Source organism: Triturus cristatus, chromosome 2_2 (genome assembly GCF_964204655.1).
Source record: "Triturus cristatus chromosome 2_2, aTriCri1.1, whole genome shotgun sequence".
Lineage (NCBI taxonomy): Eukaryota > Metazoa > Chordata > Amphibia > Caudata > Salamandridae > Triturus > Triturus cristatus.
The window spans coordinates 860,922,813-860,947,145 of NC_140582.1; the positions used below are offsets into that span (position 1 = coordinate 860,922,813).

General features: G+C 45.2%; 1 protein-coding gene across 14 annotated transcripts in view; it reads right to left on the bottom strand.

Annotated features, from left to right (window-relative positions):
• The window catches only part of KLHL5 (kelch like family member 5), a 592,018-nt gene that overhangs the window by 555,868 nt on the left and 11,817 nt on the right, over positions 1–24,333 (bottom strand). For 7 of the 14 annotated variants that reach the window (XM_085642268.1, XM_085642269.1, XM_085642259.1 and 4 more), the window contains exon 2: positions 4,517–4,567. The exons of the other annotated variants lie outside the window; for them this stretch is intronic. The gene's annotated coding sequence lies outside the window, so the exon portion shown is untranslated. The remainder of the gene's footprint in view (positions 1–4,516; positions 4,568–24,333) is intronic. 14 annotated transcript variants of the gene reach the window in all.

Consider the following 24,333-nt stretch of genomic DNA (forward strand, 5'->3'; position numbering starts at 1 on the left):
GGGGGCCTTTTCGGGGACCTTTTTGTGAAAGAATTAGGCAAATTTGTGGCAACCTTTACCTCTTTGGATAAGGCCCAATCCAATATCAAGAGGGTCTTCAACCCGCAGGTTTTCCACGGGGCCGGCCAAGGCAGGGGCCGCTAGGTCAGCCGTGGCTTCCAAAAAAATCCCTCCAGGGGACAAGGCTCCAGCCGTGGACAGTACAATTCCAGCGCTTAAAGGGCCGTGGAGGATTCAAGAACGCCGCAGGCGGCAATTCCAGCGGTGAGTGTTTTACGGGCAGCCCAGGTCCGCATCGGGGGTCAGTTAGCGGCTTTCTGGGACGCTTGGGCAGCTATTACGTCGGATGCATGGGTCTTACAAAACGTACAAGGTTTCCATATCGAATTTTTCGACTACCCTCGGCAAGAGTGTTACCCTCGTCCCATTTGCTTCATGGCTCGCGATTCACAGCTGATCGACAAGGAGGTCTCTGCATTGCTCCGCAAAGGGGCCATCTGCCGATCAGCTCTGCATCCGGATGGTTTTCTAAGCAACATATTCTTAGTGGACAAGTCCGATGGAGGACGTCGTCAGGTTATCAACCTCAAAGAATTCAACGGATGGTTGGTATATCAAGATGGAAGGGATTCACCTCCTCCGAGATGTTCTGCTCCCGTCCGACTGGATGGTGCGGCTAGACTTAAAGGATGCTTACCTGGTAGTCCCCAATCACCCACCTCATTGGCGGTTCCTACAGTTTTGCTGGAGAGATCTGGTGTATGAATTCACCGCCCTTCCATTCCTCATGGTGCTTCATCCGGCGGTGGAATTCCTCAGGGCCCAGGGCATACGCATGATCGTATACCTGGATGACATTCTCCAAATGGCGCAGTGTCCCAGGACCTTATCCAAACAAGTCCAACAAACTGTGTCCCTTCTGCAAGGGCTGGGGTTTGTCGTCAACGAAGAGAAGTCAGTCCTCAGTCCATCCCAAAAGGTGGTTTTTCTCTGGTTTGTGGTGGACTTCATCCACTCATCCTTAAGTCTACCGTCTCGGAAGATGGCCAAGATCCGACATGAGTTGCGTAAAACCATTTCCAAAACTTACACATCCCTTAGGCAAATTGCCCAGTTGGTGGGCCTCCTCTCCTCCTCCATCCAAGCAATTTTCCTGGAACCCCTGCATTACCAGGCCCTCCAACGCCTCAAAGCATACCACCTGCAAGGAGGCTTGTCATACGCTCAGTCGGTACCACTCTCTACGGAGGCGAGAGAAGAGATCACGTGGTGGCGGACCCACATGGAGGCATGGAACGGCCGCGGAATATTCGGCTCGGTTCTGGACCCGATCATAGTGTCAGACACCAGCAGATCAGGCTGGGGTGCCAGTTGTGGGGATTTCTCCACCGCAGGCATTTGGTCATTGAACGAGCAGAACCTCCACATCAACTGCCTGGAGCTCCTGGCGGGTTCCTTTGCGGTTTGTTGTTGGACAAGGAACAAGGTGCGGTCATGTGTCCTCCTAAAAATGGACAACATTTCGGAGGTCCATTACATCAATCACTTATGAGATCCAAGCTCGCGAGCCTTAGCAAACCTGGCAAAAAATACTTTTTGGGGTTTCTGCTTGGCTCATCATATCTCGGTAACAGCAGAGTACCTTCCGGGCCAGGGCAATCAGGTTGCGGATTGACACTCAAGGCACCACCACAATTCCAGTCTGTGGAAACTGGATCCTCAGGTCTTTCAGTGGTTGGAGAATCTGTGGGGGCCGTTCTCGGTGGAACTCTTCGCATCTCGTCTCGACCATCAAGTCCCACGATTTTTCAGTTGGAGGCCTGATCCAATGGCCTCGGCCACGGATGCATTTCTCCAGGATTAGAGTCAAGAGAAGGGTTATACCTTTCCCCCGTTTTCATTGATTACAAGAGCGGCAGCCCAGATTCGCAGTCAATAGGCAGAGATGGTAATGGTGACTCCATGTTTGAGAACACAAGCTTGGTTTCTAGTTCTTCTGGAACTTTCTTGGTATTCTCCAATCCTGCTTCCTCCGTTTCCTCACCTTCTTCTGAACCCGGACAGAGTACTGCACCATCTGGTAACCCAGGGTTTCCTTCACCTCATGGCATGGCAGCTTTCAGGCAACGGTGGTCGCTCTCGAAAGACCAGCTGAAATTCTCCTTTCAAAAGCATGGGCAGATAGCACCAGCAAATGTTATCAGTCCGCCTAGACAAGATGGGTTTGTTGGGGGTCTTCGAAGGGACTTGGATCCTGTGGTCGCAGGTGTTGTTCCAATTCTGAACTTTCTATCAGATTTGGTGGCAGAAGGTACGGCGTATCATTCAATCAAAGCAAAAAGGTCAGTAGTTTTATGCGGGTCACAGCCCGATAGATGGGGTTCCAGTGGGGGAATACTCATTTTTCTGCAGGCTTCTGCGAGGTATCCAACTTTACTTGCCCCCAGAACTACGCTACTCAGCTCTAGGGGCTGTCAATTTGATCCTGAACCTTTTTCTGTCTTTACAGTCGAACAAATATCTTTCTCCAAAAGAAATCTTGGCCAAACTGGCAATGCTTTTATGCTTAGTCTCCTGCAGGAGAATTTCAGATGTCCGGGTGCTAGACATTTCAGCAAGAGTTTTTTCCGACGGGGTAGTGTTCACAGTGGGGCGCCATACTAAGTTACCAGGACGGTCTTGTATACAGCTTTTCCGGATGTCCCAAAATTGAGTGTTGTGGGCTGCCTCAAGGCATATGAAGAGATAACTCAGGAATTTCGCCCTCCGGGCAAGCTTCAACTTCTTATTGCCCTAAGGAAACCGCACAAAGCTGTCTCCTCCCCCACTATAGCCAGGTGGGTGCGTTGGGTCATGCAAGAAGCGGGCATTGACACAAAACAATTTGGGGCCCACTGAGCCAGGGGCTCGATGGCTTCAACAGCTTTTTCTTTGGGGGCCTGTCTAGAGGACTTGATGCAGGTAGCGGATTGGTCCTCGGACTCGACCTTTAAAAGATTTTACTTCAAGCCAGTAATAGAAGTCGCTCAGTTGGTGGTAAGTACGTTTTAAACTAGCATAATCTGAGTCTCCGGTCCCGACATAGAATGAAAATTTGCCTAGCACCGTTAAGGTGAGTTTCAAATCTATTAAGGATACAGAGGCCGCCCGATGCACTGTCTTGTGCAAACCCAACCGCACGATGGTAAGTAACTGATTCATGGTTATATGAATTCCTGTTTTGGTTGGAAAATGTAATTGATACGTATGGTTTTTGGGTCTCACCTGAGCCAGCGCACGCGCTGGACTGGCGAGACATTTAATGAGTGGGCTTTATAAAGCCGACCACAGCTTTTTGTGTGGCATAGAGCGTGAAGTTACGGGCACAGTTACGAGCAGGGCGCCATCTGGCTTTCCTCTCGCTCTCCAAAGCGCGGGCGCCTTGCTCCGCCTCTCTGTCTTGCTCGCGCTTCAACGCCCCTTCCCCACCACAGAGCACGTCTCGCGGCCGTGCGATCTAACTAAGGGAGGGACAGCATGCATCCGTTGTATTATTTCCAAACAAGACTCCACGTCCATTGTAAACACCTTTCACTCCACTCAGTTTTTATTACACGCATCTATAGACACAGTGGGGACTCTTATGCATTTCTTATACTTCACGTTTTTATTTCATTTCACGTTTTTTGTCCAGCATGCTCTATTGACTGAGTCTCCGCTCGGGCTCAGACTACACACGTGGTGATATACTTACGGGTATGGGATTGCTTCTATATTACAGGTCAGGTCAGACGCGGGAGCACTCTCATCCGACTTTACCGCGGGAGAAGCGGAAAACATTACTATTGTAGATTGTTATGGGGGTGTTATAACTTTAGACTTCGTATCCACACAGCATTTAATGTTGCCATTTTGCCGCTGATACTGATGGTTACACATATTCAACTTTGCAGTCACCCCACCCCCTTTCAACCCCTTCGCCTGCCTTTCAACCCTCATGGCTGACATTCCATTTCCTGCAATCTTCACCTTCCATGTACGTTATCCCATGCCCCGCTTCACCCCCTCGCCCTCCCAGAATCGTGTTTCCCTCACCTATCTTTGCTTTTTCGTCTGTCGCCTGCAATCTCTCCCTTCCCCTCTCTCATGCCCAGTTCTCCACTTCAGAAGCCCACATCGGCCTTCCACTCTTTATCTCCTGCTCTTGTTACCTGCCCCATGCATTGTCTCTTCTGGTCACTGACATCCTTTCTTCACTGCCCTGCAGTCTTTCCATATCCTTCTCTGTCACCAACCTTGCACTCCCACTCTCACTCCCTCTTCCCCCTCCCCGCAGTCTCCTCCACCCTCTCCTGCGCCCCCCCTTTTGCCCCATGTGCAGTCTTACTCTTTTCTATCCTTCTCTCTGTCCGCCTCTGCAGTTGCAGCCCACCCTGCTCCTTTGCTGCCCCCTTTCTCTATGACCCTGAAGTCTCTTTTCCTTTCCCCCCTTCCTTCATTGCGCCTCTTCTTTTCCGTGGTACTGTCTCCCCCTCACCTGTCATTTTATCTGTCGCTCTGTCCCGGTTCAACGCATTGATTTGTCCACCTGTACCAAGACAAATTAAAAGCGGTCTTCAGAAAGCAACGGAATCTGCATATTATTATTTCGTGAGCCTAATAGAAATAGGGTTTTTTTTTGGCATGAAATACTAATCTCAACTAAACTTTTCATGAATCCTTCTTAAGCAAAGTAAGTAGTTTTGTCGATGCAAGTTTTAGTCAGCTTAATTGCCCTACTTAACTCTTCCCGTCCCGCACCCAATATTAAAATATGCTTTAACTTCTTGACGGGCTTGGCCTCACTGACCCTGGAACAGAAAATTTGGCATTAAAGGCAGTGGAGTTCATAGCATTACTGTCAAACATTATTACCGCATGCATGTCTACTAACACCGTGGAGTAACTGGTGTTAACATGGTTTCTGCTATTCAGGGGCGTTTTCACAGGTCCCTGCAGCAGAGGGGGCCCCAATCTTTCTGGGGGCCCCCTATCCTTCAGGTGTTCACATTCAGCCCAAGACCCATGAATATCTGTGAGACATGGGCGACACATGGGACACTGATCACATTCTGCAAGAGGGCATCACGCCACTGCCACTTTTAGTTTACTCCAGCTGTTCAATTGTGTTAATTACCAGGAGATGTAATGGTATAAACATTACAGCTCCTGAAAATTACACAACATTTATAAAGCATCAGCATCGTTCTAATGAGGGAATGGGAGTTTAGAAAGGTACATCTCCACTTGTAAAGATGAAAATTGGTTACAGCTTATTTACATATCCAGATAGCAGATCGCTGTTTTTGCGAGCACTTTTTCATATTGTTTTAACAGTTCATGCATGTACAGGACAGCAATGCACTTTGGTGAGATGGTTGCAATAAAAAGATATAAAGATGGCATGACATCACCACATGACTATGTATGGTTACAGTAGCTGGAGATTCAATATGATTATTATGTTGTGTACCTGAATAGACTTTCAGTTTAGTTTCTTCTATTTTTGTAGGAGCAAGCCTCTGACGAAGGGCAGGGCCCAAAATGCATTGGGCGTAGCTATGTTAAAGCAAAGGATATTTACCAATTAACAATGATGATGGATTATATGTTATGAAAAGAAATAGGATCCTTGAAAGAAGATGAAATCACTCAGCGCCACCACAGCATCACTCAGCGCCACCACAACATCACTCAGCGCCATCACAGCATCACTCAGCATCACATCAGTATCACTCAGCATCGCCTTTGCACTAGTACACCACCACATCATCATCATCACTCAGCAAGACCGGAGTATCATTCAGCATCACCTCAGCATAGTCTCCGCACCAGTCACCACCACCACTACCACCTCAGCATCACTCAGGACCACCTCAGCCTGCTCTCGGAATCTGGCATCTGTTGATTCTCCCCTAGCATCTGGCCGCTGCTAGTGTTATAATACAGGTACTGGTTCCCAACCTTCACCCTCCGATTGTTTATGCCCCCTCAAAAAAAAGCTTTAACTAACAACCATTGGAATAGGCAGAAATAAGTTGCCAGCATTGCAAGAACAAAAGAAAACTGAGGAAATATTTTACTGTAAATACTTTAATATGGTCGTTCAGTTGTACATAATGCCTTCTTGCTCATATACAAGGTAACAAAAATGCTTCTGACACTTTTTTATTAAAACTTTTCAGCATGCTGCACAGCAGCCACACTTCTCTACAGCACAGCTTAAAGACATTGGCAAAGTCAATCGCTCTGGCTAAACACTTATAAGGCCCCAAAGGAGAGACCTATTGGCTATGCCAATGCTTGTTTCGTATGCAATGTTGCATCTTTGTAGCCTTTGGGGTTGTTTTTTGGTCGAGCATAGCACACTTGCGCATGCGCTGCACTATGGGAGGCTCATGAAAGCACTCTAAACTTCCCCGAAACTTCTTTGTGTGGGTCTGACTCCTTGTACACATTGGATTGGCCTTTGCGTGTGTCTTTCAATAATGAAAGTAAGCAAATGGCCAAAGGCGGGTGCATGTCCCACTTCTTCACCAAAGGTCACATCCATGGCGTTTTGCTCTGGGGAGCAAGCAGCGGCGCGCTGGGTGGCAGCTGCATTCCTGCGCCCGCCCCCACCATTCATCTTGTCGTGGGATAATCAAACAAGAGGAGTGGTGAGGGCGGGCACAGGAATGCAGCTGCCGCCCTGCTGCTCACTCCCGAGAGGAAAACGCTGTGAGAGTCAACATTACAAAACCATTATTGATTTAGTATCCCACATTTCTTCACTCTACCACGTCTGTTTTACACAACTCCCCCATCTCCACCCCTCAACTTTGTTCATTTCCCTGTCACTCAGGGTCTCTCTCTTAGCCCATTTTCTCTAACCTCGCTCACGGCTCTGCTCTCCAGTCTATGTTTCCCCCTCTCGCTCGCACATCTCTCATCTCTCGCCCATACCCCATATTGGACTGTGTTTTAGGAGAGGTAATTACTAAGGTTTCTTTGCAAGCCTTAGTCACTGAGCCAGGGGTTGAGAAGGTCTGTACTGGGGTGTCTCTTTGTAGGAAGGTGACTGTGTCTGGTTGTCTCTCTATGCAGAGGTCTCCTTTCTAAGGGAGAGTGTTATGGGATCTTTGGAAACTGGGTATCTGAATTGAGAGGTGCTGTGTTGCAGGTCAATGTGCAGGAGAGCGCCTCTGTTCTGAGTGACAGAATGTCAGTGTGTGAGCGCTGAGGTCTTCCTTTTCAGTCTTGTTCGGAGCCGCTACTCCTCTAGCCCCCTACACTGGCCAGCTGTCTCTTACAATACATTGACTGTCCCTCGCCAGCCACCGTAATCTCAGCTGCTGTATTGGTCATCAGCGAGATGTAGACACCCCCCTGTTGCACGGGCAATGAGACTGAATCAGGTGCTAGAGCGCACCCGGTAGCAGTGTAATGAGATTAATTTAAGGCTAGAATGCCCCCCCGCACCAAAGTGCAACGAGAACGTGGTTGAAGGCACAGCGGTGCACAGTGTTAGAGAAGCAACTCCTCTATCACCTTCTCGTTTAACTATGGTTGATTCGTTGCATTAGCTAGCGTGTTTTACTCTGGTCAAACAGTTTCATCCCACCCCTTTTAAATTCCACCAGCCGCCACTGGTTGACAACGATTGGTGACCGTAACAAGTTGTTTGCTGTTTTACGAGAAGTCCGAGCTAAGGCGAAGTGAGGTGGTGTGCCCCAGGTTTCTATGTATCGTTCAGTTGTACATAATGCTTTCTTGGTCATATAGAAGGTAACAAAAATTCTCCTGACACTTCTTTATTATAACTTTTCAGCGTGCTGCAGACTTCTCTACAGCACAGCTTAAAGAAATAGGCAAAGTCAATATCTCTGACTAAACACTTATAAGGTCCCAAAGGCGAGACCTATTGGCTATGCCAACGCTTGTTTCAATTGAGCCCTTACGCTGTCTCTGTTCTTTTAGGAAACAATAGTTCGAAACAGGACCGGTGATGGATTAACGTAACTCGCGCAAAGAAAGAGGAGGAGCCAGCAGAGTGAAGTGACTATGTACTGGTTATGGACACTAAGGAAGGACTATTGTGTTGGAGACCTCCCTCGGTGTCATGGGAGTTGATGTTTTTTAGTCATGTTTTACTTATGATTCGTACAAGTTTTTTATGAAATATGTCTTTCTGGCTGCTATGAAATTGGTATGTTAATAAAGCGGAGAAAGTCTAAGCCTAATCCTAATCCTCGCCTCCATGTCCTTAATAGAAATGAAACTTACCTTTACGGTGCTAGGCAAATTTTAATTCCCCAGGTTTGTTTTTCTAAATCACCCTCTTACCAAGTTCAAAATTTTGGCAAGTAAGGTACATAGGATCAAGGAGGGCAGGAGAAATGGGTTAGGGACATGGACTCGGATAAAAGAGGGCAGGAGGGAGATGCGCAGGGTCACCAAACTGACCTTGCAGGGTAGGAGTCAGGGGCTGCAGCAGCACAATACACCTCACAGGGCAAGTGGGACAGTGCAGCACAATAGACCATGGAAAGCAATAGTGAGGGAACAGGGCCAACATGCACATGGACAACAGGAAGCAGAGGGGAAAGAGACAAGGGCAGCAAGCTGACCATACCAGACAGACAGGAGGGGCAGTTGCAGAATAACAGACCATTAAGGGCAGGAGAGATGGGGCAGGGGCACGACAACGGACCAGACAAGGCAGGAGGGAGTAGATAGGTGTCTGCACGTGGAAAACGAGAGCAGGCCGCAGGAGCAGCAAGCTGACCATGAACGGCAGGCGGTATGGGCACTGGGAGCACAACACACCATGGTGGGAGGGGGTATGGGGCAGCAAGCTGACCAAACAGGGCAGGTGGGAGGGACTGTGGCAGTACAGAAGACTAGGATTGAATGTACAAATGTTGTAAATATTCTATTAATTACTTTTTCTAAAAATTCAGCCCCTCGGGCAACAGGAAGGTTCTAAAGATCTATAATTTAGATTATTAAAATATTGATTCAATCAAACAAAGGAATTAATTCATTTTTCTGACACATTTTGTTTTACTCTTTCTAAATGTGTACTCCAGAATAATATGGTAGCTTTAATAGAAGGGCAGTTTTAGCACTACAATTGTTTATATATTACAGGCTCAGCTTAACTGCTCCCAGCCCTCCTCCATTAGTGTTCATCACTTTATAGCAGAAGCTCTTCTGCGAGAGGTCCTACTGTGTAAATTACACAGTTCATTTTTCCTTCCCTTTTAGATTCCTTTCTCTTCCTTCCTTCCAAATCATTTTCCATTTTGATTTTGTGCACTTTTGTGGTGAATGAAAGGATGACTGAAAGCGACACGTTCGCATACACGGAAGAACACATTAAAAACCTTTTGGATGCACCTCCCCTTTTTGCATCAGCCTCTCTAAGTCTAACAGCTCAACAACAAAACGAATCTGATAAACTACTTAGGCTCAGAAAGAAACAAATCCGGACTGATCTACACGGACATTTTCTGTTACAACATCTCAAAACCGGTACTATACCAGCAGGACTTCAAATCAAAAATATCCCGGTAATCTTTACTGATGATCCAATTTATAAAAAAGGCTATAGCCTCATAGAGACCAAATGTAGCCGAGACCTAATGGTCCTGACAGTGGAAACGGCTCAACGTATTTCCAAGAAACAACTGGAAGAGATTGAAACCTTAGAAACACTGATTAAGACAAACCATATTATTACGGACGCAAAAACATTACTTGAGAAAATTGAGAAGGAGATCCTTGAATTCAAGGACTACACGATTAATCAGAAAACTTTCAACTTTGAAAAAGATAAACGTAACTTCTCGCTATCTAAGATCTACCCATACCTCCAAACAGACTTCTACTCACAACCGGAATCCCGCAGATATCTATCAACATATCAGGGAAGATCGTCAAAAAATTTTATCACATTTTCGGAACCATCATCGTCATCAAGTGGCAGTGAAGGCGAACTAGAAGATAGGCAACGCAATATTAACCAACGTGGCAATTTTCAACGACCTCAACAACAAACTCCTTTTTTAGGGAGAGGCCAGCAACGGTCAAGAGGCAGAGTCCGGTTCAATACACAACCGTGGGAGATGACAACCAGACGACAGAATTACAAAAATTAGATACTTCACTTGTTTTCAATCTATCTAGAAGAATCTTAACAAAGGACGAATTAAGTATTCTAGAAAAAGGATTATCTTTCGTCCCTGCCAAACATACTGATTTTGTACGACTAAAAATGGAAGCTATGGAATTCTGCAGGAAAATAAGACTTAAAACATTTTTCTCACTCAACCCTCCCATGGAGCCTGCAATCGACACGGGCCTAAAGAAAAAATCTACGTTCTGCCCACCCACTAACAAAATTCCCAAGGAAGTTACCATTTTTGAAAAAACTCTACTTTCAGCCATAACAGAAATGGAAAACAACAAACATGGGATAAAATTCAACACGACAAAAAATCAAATTCAAGCCCTCTCTACACTTCAAAATGACACTTCTATCGTGATAAAACAGGCTGACAAGGGTGGATCCATAGTCATTCTAGACAAAGAGGACTATGTAAAAGAAGTGACCAGACAATTAAATGACATCCAATGCTACAAAAAAGTGAACAAAGATCCAACTTCTGATCTTCAGCACATACTCTTTCCGATTTTATCAAAAGGTTTCGAAGAAGGTTATCTCTCAAAAAAAGAACTGGAATTTTTGCAAAACAAGAACCCAAGGACACCCTTATTCTATGTCCTCCCAAAAATCCATAAGAATGAAACATCACCCCCCGGCAGGCCGATTATATCGGGCTGCGACTCTCTGTTGGAACCAATCTCAAAATTTGTCGACTACTTCCTAAAACCATTCATAGCTGGAGTACCATCTTTTCTAGCTGACACTACAGATTTTCTCAACAAATTATCATCTATACATTACATCCCTAATTCATTTCATCTAGTAACTTTGGACGTAGTCTCCTTGTATACTCAAATACCTCAGGATGACGGCCTTTCAGTGATTCAATCATACCTAGAAACAAGAGTGAACCCCAAAGTACCAACAGAATTCATCATGAAACTAGCCACCTTTGCACTTAAAAAGAACTACTTTAACTTCAATGGTGAATTCTATTTCCAAGTCAAGGGAGTGGCTATGGGATGTCCATTTGCACCGGAATTAGCGATACTCTTCATGGCCAAATACGAAGAGAAATTCATTTATAATGATAATCCTTTTTCACAATACATCGGCAAATGGACTCGTTACATTGACGATGTTTTCATGACTTGGACAGGTCCTCTTGAAAACCTTAAAAATTTCCATCATTGGCTGAATAATCGCACTGCCGATATCCAATTTACTCTTAACCACTCTCAAACCAAAATTGCGTTTCTTGATGTAGAAATCTATCCCTCTGACAACAGCTTGGCCACTACCTTGTTCAAAAAGAAAACAGACAGGAACAAAACCTTGCACTATTCAAGTTATCATCCGAGAAATTTACGTGACAACTTACCTTTCGGGCAATTTCTACGGATCCGAAGGAACTGTCAATTCAAGGATGAATATATGGCCCACGCTACTACACTTTGTGACAATCTAAAGAAGAGAGGATACCCCAAGAAACTACTAAAACGATCAATGAAAAGAGCTTGGTGGTCACCCAGAGAAGATCTACTCAAAAAGAAAGAGAGCCATCCACTAGAAAGGATTGTCTGTGTTTCGACATTTTGTCCTAATTCCAATCTAATGAGAAAATGTATTATACAGAATTGGCATCTAATAAAAAATCTGGACGTATCACTGAAACAAAATCCTTTATTTGCATTCAAAAAAGATCGCAATATTGCCAATCAAATCATCCGAGCAGCTATGCCACAAAGTAAAACACCGACAGTGCGGGATTATGTAGGACTACAACCCATTCAGGGCCATCGCAAATGTGGCTCATGTGCATGTTGTGACACGACTATCGAAGGCGATCTCTTTGAATACAATCAGAGTTACTGGAAACACGAATCGTTTACCAACTGCCGAAGCAAATCAGTGATATATGCCATACGATGCCCGTGTGATTTAGTCTATATAGGCAAGACTAGCCAAGAAATTCGAATTCGAATGTCACAACATAAGTCTAGGATCAACAACAATTTTATATCAGCCCCTTTAGTCAACCATTGGCGAACCAACAACCACCAAATCAAAGATCTAAAATGGACAGTAATTGCCAAGGTAAATAGAGACACAAGAGGTGGCGACCTGGAGCAGAAACTCTCAAGAACAGAAGCTAGGCTTATTCTCAAATTCAACTCTGCCACCAAAGGCCTGAATGAACTTTCTGAACTGTACAACTTAACTTAGTACAAAGTTGGAACACTATGAGTCATCTTTAACAGGACCGTATTACTGCTAAACTAAAGTTTCAAATCCACCACCTATAGAGAATGAGTGTCACAATAGACAACCAACCTGCACGAAACAACACACATTAGTACAACCTATATCCACGGGCTGACAAATGACGTCTTGCGAGTTTAACTAGTTTATCCTGTCCCCCTTCTTTCTTTGTACCATCACTCACGAGGTCACGTCAACTTACATTATAGGAACTATATTCTCCATCTCCACCGGGTCGTTCACCCTCCAATTACATCATTCAAAGAGATAAAACCCTTTGAAACAACATTGATGCTGTTTTCCATCAGACTATATCCAAAATGTTTGCTTGAGAACCACCAAATTCACGGACTGAGTTGGATTTTACTTAATTTCATTTCTTGGAATTAAGTTTGTGAGTTTTATCATCATTCTGCGGAATCCGCAATTAACGCAATTAATGAAATTAGATTCGCCGTTTTTTTGCCGCCTTTTGTGCGTTGTACGAAACGCTATCCTAGTGATAAGACACGTATAGCAAACAACATTCTATTACAGATGAGCCACCTCGATCAGTCCTCTTTCTATGCCTAATTCCTCAACCAATTGGCTACCAGACGCATAAAACGTCATCGCCAGGAGAATATCATGGCGACGAAAATCGGCAGATCAACACGGAAACGAACGGATACCTTGCGAAACCCTCTGACTTCGACAGGTATGAAGCGCCGGAAGATTTAGACTACGGTCTGATCAGTTCCTTTGTCGAATTTCCCCTTCTCCGTTTCTTAATATTGTGCCGATTCTTCACAGAGTTGACCATCACCATTTCTGATGAAAAGCGGCGTCCTCACACCGAACGCCAAGACTCAACCGCACCTATAAGAGACTTCTACTTAAGGTAAACCCTGGCTTTCATACGCTACGGACCCAGGAGTTTCCCTCCAAAACATTAATGCTTCATCTGATGCCATGTCTGTTGCCTTCCCAGTTTTTCAACCAGGTCCAGCCCAACCTGCTCCCTTCCTGTTAAACAAACAAGCATCCTCACGGTGGTTGAGCAACCTCACATAACAGTAAGTCAATTCCGAATCTATTCACTTTCTGAATGCACTTCTTTTTTTAAATAAAAGGGTATGGTTGTCCTTACACTCCTCCACTATTTCTTCTTTGTTTAGACTAATCCCGTCCGTCTCCATCTGACACAAGGTAAATGAATTGAGCTCCTTAAAAAGATTTCTGAGAGGGGCTAAGGGGTAGCACCCAAACTGATTTAGGTTTTTTATTACTTTACAGGTCCTGAAGAGAGACCCGATGATCTATGGGTCTCGAAACGCGTAGACCTTATACTGTGACCACAAGAGGCTAAAATACTGTAATTTATGAATTGTTTGCAGTCAAACTTGGCGCTCTTATAACTTACTCTGTGGTCCTTTGATTGTAAAACTGAGTTTCAATGTGAATTAAGTCTGTGTGATAGTAGGAATGGATGTGATTGCATGAGATGTGTTTGTGATATGTTAGGATTGAATGTACAAATGTTGTAAATATTCTATTAATTACTTTTTCTAAAAATTCAGCCCCTCGGGCAACAGGAAGGTTCTAAAGATCTATAATTTAGATTATTAAAATATTGATTCAATCAAACAAAGGAATGAATTCATTTTTCTGACACATTTTGTTTTACTCTTTCTAAATGTGTACTCCAGAATAATATGGTAGCTTTAATAGAAGGGCAGTTTTAGCACTACAATTGTTTATATAGTACAGAAGACTATGCATTCCAAGCAGGAAGGTTAATGACAGCACAATGGCCGTGGTGAGCAAGGAGGGGGCAGGGACATGCCCAAAGGACCATGTAGGACAGAAGGGAGGGGTAGGAGCTGAAGACAGAAACAAAGAGGTTAGGGCAAGGGGCTTCACAACAGACCACGCAGGACAGACAAGAGAAGCAGTTGCAGCACAAAAGAGCATGGAGAGCAGAAAGGAGTGGCAGGAAAATGGACCATGGAGGACAGGAGGGAAGTGATAGGGGCATGGGCCTTGGACAGGCAGGGTGGAAGTGGCAGGGACAGGCGGCAGCAATCTGATCATGATAGCCAGGTGGGAGGGTCTGTAGCAGCTCAACAGAACACTCAGAGTAGATAGAAGGGTAGCACATCCACGGTATATGGTGGGCAAAATGGGGGAGCAGGGGCATGCACCCAGACATCGAAGGGCAGGGGGAGAAGGAGAGCAGGGACAGCAAGCTAAGCAAAGAGGCAAAGCAGGAGGGCAATGATGGGGCACAGAATTGGGCAATGGAGGGCAGGAGGAGTGGGCAGGGACATCAATCTAAATGGAGGACAATGGCAGCACAACGGACGATGCAGTGCAGGAGGCTGGTGCATGGACTCGGACAACAGAGGGTATGGAGAAGGTGGACGGGCAGCAAGCTAACTGATTAGGGCAGGCGGGAAGGGCAGTGGCAGAACAACGACCACATAAGGATGTAATGATAGAGCAGGGTCATGGACTTGGACAATGATTGGCAGGGGGGGGGGCAGGAGCAGAAAACCTGGGCGAGGGGAGCACAATGCCAGGCCAAGACCCGAGTTCAACCCTCGCACCCCCCTCCCCCACTGTGCATTGCGATGTGCATCTCCCTTAAGGTTAAAAAGACCTTAGAAATTCACTGAAAAAAAACAGGGGTTACAGTGATGTTATAGTTAGGCTCAGATTTCACTTGTACAAAACCAGTGAAATTCAGCAGTTATAATTACCTGAGCAAACTATAACTTACGCCCTCCAATGAACTGCTTATGACTTCACATATTACATCACTCATGACATGGTCAGTGACATCACTCATGACATCACTAATGACATCATCCAGTGATTGTGAGTGTTTTCTAAAAGTTTATGAGTGTTAAACACATATAATAGCAGGGGTGTGGAAGTTTTGAAATAACTTACTTCTCCAAAGGACAAAGTTCCACGGTAATATTCTAGCCCTGTAAAGAACCCCACTTGTCCAAACTACTGTATAAAACTGTTAGAAAGGCTTGCATAGAAGCATTACCACAGTCTCCAAAGGCAACTTGTCCTTCTCAGCCCCTTGGCTCCCTACCCTCCATTAGTAAGCAGTCTGGCAAATCCTCTTAGACCCACATTTTATCTACCAAGCTATTTTCTTTCCATAGGCGTAAACCACTTAACTTTTACTCCCTATCTTCCTAGTCCATTTCTCTTCCACTGACTCAGAGAATCCATCATACTTTCTTGCTTTCTCACAAAATAGGCTTGTATATTTCATAGCAACATACAGAGCTTTCTTTACAGATACGGCCACCCTATATAACGAGGAATATAAACAGACATATATACACAGACTTACCCCACCTTTCTCACTATAGGTTTCCTACCCTCTTTTCCACTCTCCCACCAATGGCTGCATGCCCAGTGTCTACTGTTACCAATGGTTCAGCGATTCTCCTCCACTTCACCCCTCTCACAATAGGTTTCATTGTCCGTCCTCCACTCCCACCACAGGCTGCATGTATCTTTCTTTCACCTCTACTCCAAAATTCCCCTGCATGCCCAGTGTCTACTGTTACCAATGGTTCAGCGATTCTCCTCCACTTCACCCCTCTCACAATAGGTTTCATTGTCCGTCCTCCACTCCCACCACAGGCTGCATGTATCTTTCTTTCACCTCTACTCCAAAATTCCCTCTTCGAAGGTCATCTGCTGCAACTCCCTTGCCTTTCAATCTTTCACCACAGACTACCCACTTTTTTTTCACAGTGGTATTCGTTCTTATCTAATAGAAGGGCTGTCAGCAGCCTGCTTAACTTTACTAGCCCACTTTGATTCATGTCCTTCAGCAGCCCTGCAACCTGCCCCCGCAGTAACACCAGTCTTGGAGGTGTGTTGTAAAGAGCTACACAGGTCTAGTCATGGAAATGCTAATTAATGTGTCCTGTGCAGTGACGACAAGATGATAAAGAAGCATTTTCAATGCAACAGGTCTTGCATTTATGTGAATTTCAGCTATTGGCATTGTAAATGACAATGCCTTTCATTTATCTTTTAGTTTTTGAAACATAAATAAAACGCATTGTCATTTACAATGCCAATAGCTTAAACTCATGTAAATGCGAGACCTATTGCATTGCAAATGCTTGTTCCAGTCTGGCAGGTCTCAGCATACTTTTATTTTATAATGCTGATAAAAGGAAGATTGTGAGTCGTATCTTCATAATGGACATATTCAGCAGAATGGGTCCAAGTGTTCAGAAATCAGCATGGCTAGCCCGAGACATAGAGACCAGCTTTAAAACTTAGGGGTCGCTTGATTTTTCCTATCTGGCAGGGCTAAGCATACTCCCATCTTCTATGGCCGATAGAGGCAGACTCCAGGCTATATATTTGCAATTGGAGGGGCTATCAGGATGGGACAAAGTCCCAATAAAAAAATTAGCAAGGCTAGCCTGTGAAATTGCAACCAGCCTTAAAGTTATATGGAGTAGTCTGATGTGTCCCGAAAATGTTGCTCGCTGGCTCACGCTCGATCTAAAAATGTAAGCCAAAATATTCATTTCAAACTCTCAATGAAGAACTCACAATTGTAAATAAGAGTGCTTTCGGGTTCCGGTTGAGCGAGCGAGCGAGCAAGGTCAGCGAGTTGGGAGAAATCCGAGGTCCGCAGCGTGCAGCCCGAAACCCGTGGGCTGCAGCCCACAGCCCGCAAGGTGTGAGCGGGACACCGAATAAGGGCGACCGGGATTTGGCCGGGATTCAGCCGGATTGGTTCTTGTCTTCCCGTCTAGTCTCTGTGCCTTGTCTCGCCTCCGCGGGATGAGACATGCCGCTGTCCCTCTTCAGCTTATTCACGGCTGATCTTTGACTCCCGCAGGCACTGGTACTGACACGCAGCTGCCCCCCTTCGGCTCAACTCACTTACAGCTTATCTTGGACTCTGGCTCCCGTGGGGGGCCACAGGCATTGGCAAGTCTCACACCAGCTTCGTGGGCACCAGGGGGCTGCGAACCGCAGCACAAAGGCAGCACCGGGGCAAGTGCAGCAGAGGCCCGTGGGACTGGCGGCGGAGATCCGGCGGAGAGCCTACCCAAAAGCAGCTGAGAGCAGTTGCAGGGGTAAGTGGAGGCAAGTGCGAGTGTATGTGCAGAGAGCGCAGCCGCCATTAGCAGCGGCCCGGTGAGTCCGCGGAGGCAGCCCAACTAGGTTGAGTGCAGTTTGCGACTCACCAGAGTGCCCTGCTCTCTGCCCATTGTGCTTCCTTCCTCCCTCCCTCCCTCCCTGTCTATTCCATCATTCCTGCTCAGTTTCAAGACTGAATTTCGAGCCAGGGTAGGCTGTTCACCACCAAAGAGATCCATTTTGAAGTTTCTGGCATCACTCCCCCAAGCCTAAGCCTCAAGCTTTCAGGTCTTCAGGTTTTGTGAGATTTGGAAGAGCGTATAAATGAAATGAAGCATATGAAGATGCGATTGGTTCAGAGCTCTGTTAGCTCTCTTCCCAAATCCCTATCTCCAATCAATCTCAATCTCAATTGAGGGTTAAAGCGGACATAAACAGGTGAAAATATCTGGGAAGAAGGCCATGGAGTGGGGGCCATTAGTTCATACTAGTACATCAGTACCGACATCTGCACCGGCCTTAGGTGAAGACAGAGAGAGGACTTTGAGCGTTCCCCACCATGAGGTCTGGAAGTGAAAGGGCCCAGCCCTTGGCACCAACGTACAAAAATCAAACGCAATAGGAACACAAGGCCAGGCATTATAGACCTGGCAGTGCCCTCTTAGGACGCAGTGGGTCCCACTGGCCCAGCACAGCAGCCAACCGGACTGCCCGTAGACAGGTGATTACTCGAGGGGGGAGGGGGGGGGGGGGGGGGCTCCTCCATTACTCCTCTTCCAACCAAAAATCTATTTTGAATTCCACTTCCTAAAAGACGCAATATCATCTATATTCTCTTCTAGCGGCAAAATCCAAGGCCTACAAGAGCCAGTTTTCCCCTCGACAATCAACTAATGTACTTGCTATGGTACAAGTCAGTGCGGACACTCCTGCGGACCAATCAATGGTCTTCCCCACAAACACAGGAAAAAACTTTTGAACTTAACAAATATAGCCACACTGACTCGCAAATAAGGGTGGAGGAAGCAGTAATGAAAGTGGAGGAGCGTGTCAAAACTCCAACCCTGGCCGCCTGCGTTTCCCCTCCCTTGCCTTCTAGGCGGTTGGAAACTATAGCGAAGGATTCAAACAAGTACAATGAAGCTCAACTAGTCCAAGCAACAGCAGGAACTGACATCAAGGGGACAAGACCAGCGCATGATGCCATAAGCGAATTCCAACTGAATCAATCTCCTGCACGACAACTCCAAACAAGCATTTGCAATGCAATAGGTCTCGCTTTCACACGAGTTTGAGCTATTGACATTGCAAATAACAATGCCTTTAATTTTTGTTTTGGTTTTAAAAACAAAAGGCATTGTCATTTACAATGCCAATAGCTTACACTCGAGTAAATGCGAGACCTATTGCATTGCAAATGCTTGTTTTAGCTAGTTTTGACTCATGCAATTGTTTTATATGTATTTTACGCGGCCTAACAGGCTATGGGCTCTGAGGTGACAACACATTTAGGTGCCCTAATAGCCTAATGAGCTCTGATGGGGACAACATGATAAAGAGCTCTAACTTTGATATGCAAACATAAAGCTATCTGAAGTTAGAGTGGGACATTTTAATATTTCTTCTATAATTATACTTATGCATTTAAAGCCGGATAAATATTTTCTTGTGGGAACCATCAGGTCAGATGAGATGGTTCTTCTGTGAACCTCCTGAGGTCCGGACATGGGGGGGGGGTGTCTCTATAGAATTGTATGACAGAATAACACCCATGGATATTGTTGCCAGCTTGAACGTTCATGGACAATAGTTTTCTGAAGAAGCAGTCCAATGTTGCCAATAGTTTAGTGCGTGCTGAGCAGTTGGTGAAAACTACAGAAAATGTAATGCAGGAAGTTGGATGCTTGGCAAGAGTATACTATGATCCTAGCAGAAGCTCAGCCCTTTTAACTATTTATGGTTATCTGTTTTAGAGAACGCGTTTTTTACATTGTTTTTCCAGATTTTATGCTTTCATGGAACTGGTTTTAATGTCCACCTTTGATCATGTGCTGTGGAGCATGCAGTTCCTGGTGTAAATCTTCTGACCAATAAAATGGTGTTGTGTTGGCTAACCCCAAATGGCATACTTACCTTTGAAGTAAGGCCACAGTAACATGGTCTGGGAGTGCACCACAGGCATAAAATAAATTACACATCTGCACTGCATTGTGATATGCTCATCACCCTTATAAGTGGCTTTAAAAGCATCATTTGAGGCCTACCACTATATCCCTGAACTACTATATGCAAAGATGGATAAGCCCCATGTCAAAGGAAACTGTTTGAATGAGTTTAAAAACTTATATATTACTAAAGTTTGCATTGGCAAGCCTCTGCAGTAACAGGATACAAAAACAGTTGTCATTCTATGGACTAAAATAGCTTGTCCTACAGTACAAAACTACTTTAAATTGAAGTAAAAATTCTCATGAATCAGATTATGTAACTATTCAGAAATAATACACGCTCTGTTAATAATGTTTATTTAAAAAAGTAATATAGCTGTAAAGCCGTACAGCTTTTTAAATATGCTGCGATATTTAATTAAACCTTCCTGGTCTCAGACTGAGAATCCAAACTTTATTAGGTCAGTCTTGCAGGCTGTCCACTCTCCAGGGGCTCTGTGATGAGGCACGAACCTTCCTTTATGGAAGAAGGAAATGGATTCAATGTACTAAGACCCTTCACAAACTAGGATGTGCAGTTTCCACAGACACTGGTGTGTGAAAAAGGATTTGCAATGTCCGATGCGATCAAAGGTCTCACTGCAACTGTACATTTGCAGGAGGCAGCAAAAATAGGGTGCTTAATAAATAATCAATCAATCAGATATTTGTAGAGCGCGCTCACTAATTCTGCAGGTCATAATTTGTGACCGCCTGTGAATGGGAATGGCTATTAATGCAAGATGGCGGACTGCAAGAGACATCAAGAATGCTGGGCTGCAAGAGACTACAGGATGGCAGACTTCAAGAGACACTACAGGATGGCAGACTGCAAGAGACAGGAGGATGGCAGACTGCAAGAGACAGGAGGATGGCGGGCTGCAAGAGACAGGAGGATGGCGGGCTGCAAGAGACAGGAGGATGGCGGGCTGCAAGAGACAGGAGGATGGCGGTCTGCAAGAGACAGGAGGATGGCGGTCTGCAAGAGACAGGAGGATGGCGGTCTGCAAGAGACAGGAGGATGGCGGTCTGCAAGAGACAGGAGGATGGCGGTCTGCAAGAGACAGGAGGATGGCGGTCTGCAAGAGACAGGAGGATGGCGGTCTGCAAGAGACAGGAGGATGGCGGTCTGCAAGAGACTACTTTGAAACGGAAACGGAGAAAGCTCCGTTCCAACGCTCAGCGCACTGCGAGCAGCCCCTAAGGTTTCTATCTAAAGTGTAAACATTTTACTTTTTTCACTAATCAATTAAACATAGTACACACGTGATGTAAAAAAAAAAAAAAAAAAATTTGATAACTTGTATTTCGTTTCATTCAAATGTCATCAACAGACAAGATGTCTTCATCACAAAAGGAGTAATAGGGGGGAAGCGCACGCCTTTTATTTTATCTATTGATAATTTAAAGCTGGATGAGGTGCGACAGTGTGATGCTTGCTATCTTCTCAAGCATAAAGAGTTCACGAGGAGAAAAACTAACCAAGAGGGTAGTAACACTGTGCACAATACTGGGGGTCACTAAAGGACCCTATGCATGTGATCCACCCAAACCAAGATTTTTTACCTTTTTGCTATTAGTGGGGAGCGGACCCATAGTGTCAGGCCACCACTCAGGGGTCCAGAATGTAGGGGCATTGCCAAAGCAAACCACCTCAGTTTTGTTAGAGTTCAATTTCAGACAATTTCTGGCCATCCAATTCCCAACAGCGCTCATACAGTCCCTGAAACGAATTGCTGTATTTCGCCATTCATGTGTTTGTAGAGAAACCACGATTTGTGTATCGTCGGCGTAAGAGGTCAGGCTAAACCCGAAAGACTGAATGAGCGGTGCCAGGGAGGAGACATATACATTAAACAAAGTGGGGCTTAAAGAAGACCCCGGTGGGACCCCACAAGGTAAAGAGAAGGGTTCTGAAGAGAATTCCCTTACTGACACTGACTGACTTCGATTAGTGAGAAAGGACTTCAGTAGTTTCCATGCGGATCCCTGAACTCCGACCTCCTGCAGCCGGTCCATCAACAAATTGTGATGGACCGTATCAAAGGCCGCTGAGAGGTCTAACATGATGAGAGCGGCCTTGCCTCCATTATCTAAAATGGTTCAGATCTCTTCAGTGGATTGAAGAAGAGCCGATTCCATACTATGGCCCCCTCTAAAGCCATGCTGGGTGGGATCCAAAGCTTGTGCCACCTCAAGATACAGACTAAGTTGGGTATTTAGGTTTTTCTCAACAATTTTGGCCGGCAGCGGTAATCTGGAAATAAGCCTAAAATTATTAGGGTCTTTTATATCTAAATTTGGATTTTTTAAGAGAGGCAGAATAGAGGTTTTTTCCATTCTATAGGAAAGTATTCTTCCTTATACATAGCGTTAAAAATGGGAGTAAGAACTCGTGAAATTGGTTCTGCTGCTAGTTTAATCATGGATATCGGGCAAGGATCGGAGGGGGATCCAGATTTGATCCCTGTCATAATCTTAATAGTGTCATTGATTGAGAGCTCAAGAAATTGATCCAGACAGGCTTTCCTTATTACTATGGGATCATCCCCATTGTCCAGAGTGGTCTCAGATTTAACTTGAGAAAAGGCGGAGAAAATGACATTCACTTTCTCGTGGAAAAAATTAGTCAGTTTGTCACAGAGTCCCTTACTAGGCGTGATAGTAATGGCTCCCGGATTAGCCAGAATGGCGACTGTATTGAATAGTTCTCTAGCTGAATTTTTTGCTTTACTAATCTTCATAGAGAAGAAAGAGGCCTTAGCATTTTGGATCAGCTTTTTATATTTAGCGAGTATAGGGCGAGGCTTGGGGAACCCCCAAATATTCATGGGCCTGCCAAAGACAATCTCATAAGGCGTAAGGCCAGATCGTGTATGTGGTATTGAGCTGATAGAAAGCAAGGCTGTGGCAGTGCATCAGGCCATTTCAAAGACGTGGAAGCCTGTATTTTAGCCAATTTAAATTTCAGGGTGGAGTTATAACGCTCCACCAGACCTGCTGATTTAGGGTGAAAAGTGGCATGAAATTTCTGCTTAATCCCCAACCCTTTCACGACATATTCTACAACTTGCCCAATGAAATGAGGTCCATTGTCACTCCAAAGGACCCGACAAATACCAAAGCGAGGGAAGAACTCCTTTAGGAGAACTTTCGCTATCGTGAGAGCTGTATTATCCTTCGTAGCATATGCCTCCACCCATTTACTGAAGGCACAAACCACTACTAGGACATATTTTAGATTATTACAGCGCTCAAACTGAATGTAGTTCATTTGCAGGACCTCAAAAGGTGCAGTTGGCGTCACAAATCCTCCTGTTAGAGTTCGCATTCCCTTTCCAGGATTATACTGGAGACAGACCAGACAAGACTGGACTATCTTTTTAGCAGTGCCGGCAATATCAGGATGATCCCAAACTTGCATAAGTTGTTTTGCCATTGAGGATGCACCAACATGTGCTGTCCAATGTACCATATGAATCAAAGGGTATAAGTATGCTGTGGGTAACTTCCATTTGGTCATATCTTTATTCCTCCAGCAGCCCTTGTCATCCAGTGTTCCCTCCTTAGACCATTGGTCTAGTTCGTCAGCAGAGGCAGATTGTTGCATGTCCAGCACTTCCTGCCTGGCATCATGCCAACCTTCAGCTTGTGACTTTACCACATACATAGATGTGGTACTTCGCTGCATTGCGGTCTCACGGGCTGTGTGATCCGCAACCGCGTTACCTGCTCCTATTTTATCAGTTACTTTCTTGTGCGCACTACACTTAACAATTGCCACTTTCTTAGGATGGGTTAGGGCAGTAAAAAGATTATGCACTAATTCTCCATGCACTATCTGTGTCCCATGTGAGGTGAGGAAGCCCCTTCCTTTCCATAAGCGACCAAAATTTTGTGCAACCCCAAATGTGTACTGGCTGTCGGTAAAAATGTTGACAAGTAAGTCTGTACTAAGCTCACATGCTCTCGTTAGTGCAATCAGTTTGGCCGCTTGGGCCGACTTCTGTGGGATGCGAGCTGTCTCAACTACTGTCTGAAGTGTCGTAATAGCATAGGCAGCAGATGTAGTGCCATCAGGTAATTTCAAACACGAGCCATCAACCCATAACTCCCCATCAACACTAGAAAGAGGTGCATCTTGTAGGTCAACACGACCCTTTGTTTGCTCTTCAGTGAGGAATATACAATCATGTAACTCTTGCGAATGAGGTGGAGTAGCTGGAAATGGTAATAGTGTAGCAGGGTTTAATGTCAAACATCTTTTCAATGTGATATGAGGGGCCAAAAGTGTCAATTCATATCCTATCAAGCGAGCACTAGTCAAATGCTGTGTATTCGTTTGATTTAGCAAAGCATCAACTGAATGGGGTACTAACACAAGCAGTTTGTGTGACAAAACTATTCCTTCACTCAGACGTATAGATACAGCCGTTGCTGCCACCGCTCGGAAACATCCAGGCAGCGCGCGAGCGACTAGGTCAAGGACAGCTGAGAAATTTGCACAAGGACGTTGTTTATCACCGTGTGCCTGTGTTAAAACTGAGAGGGCACAACCTTCCTTGTCGTGTATGT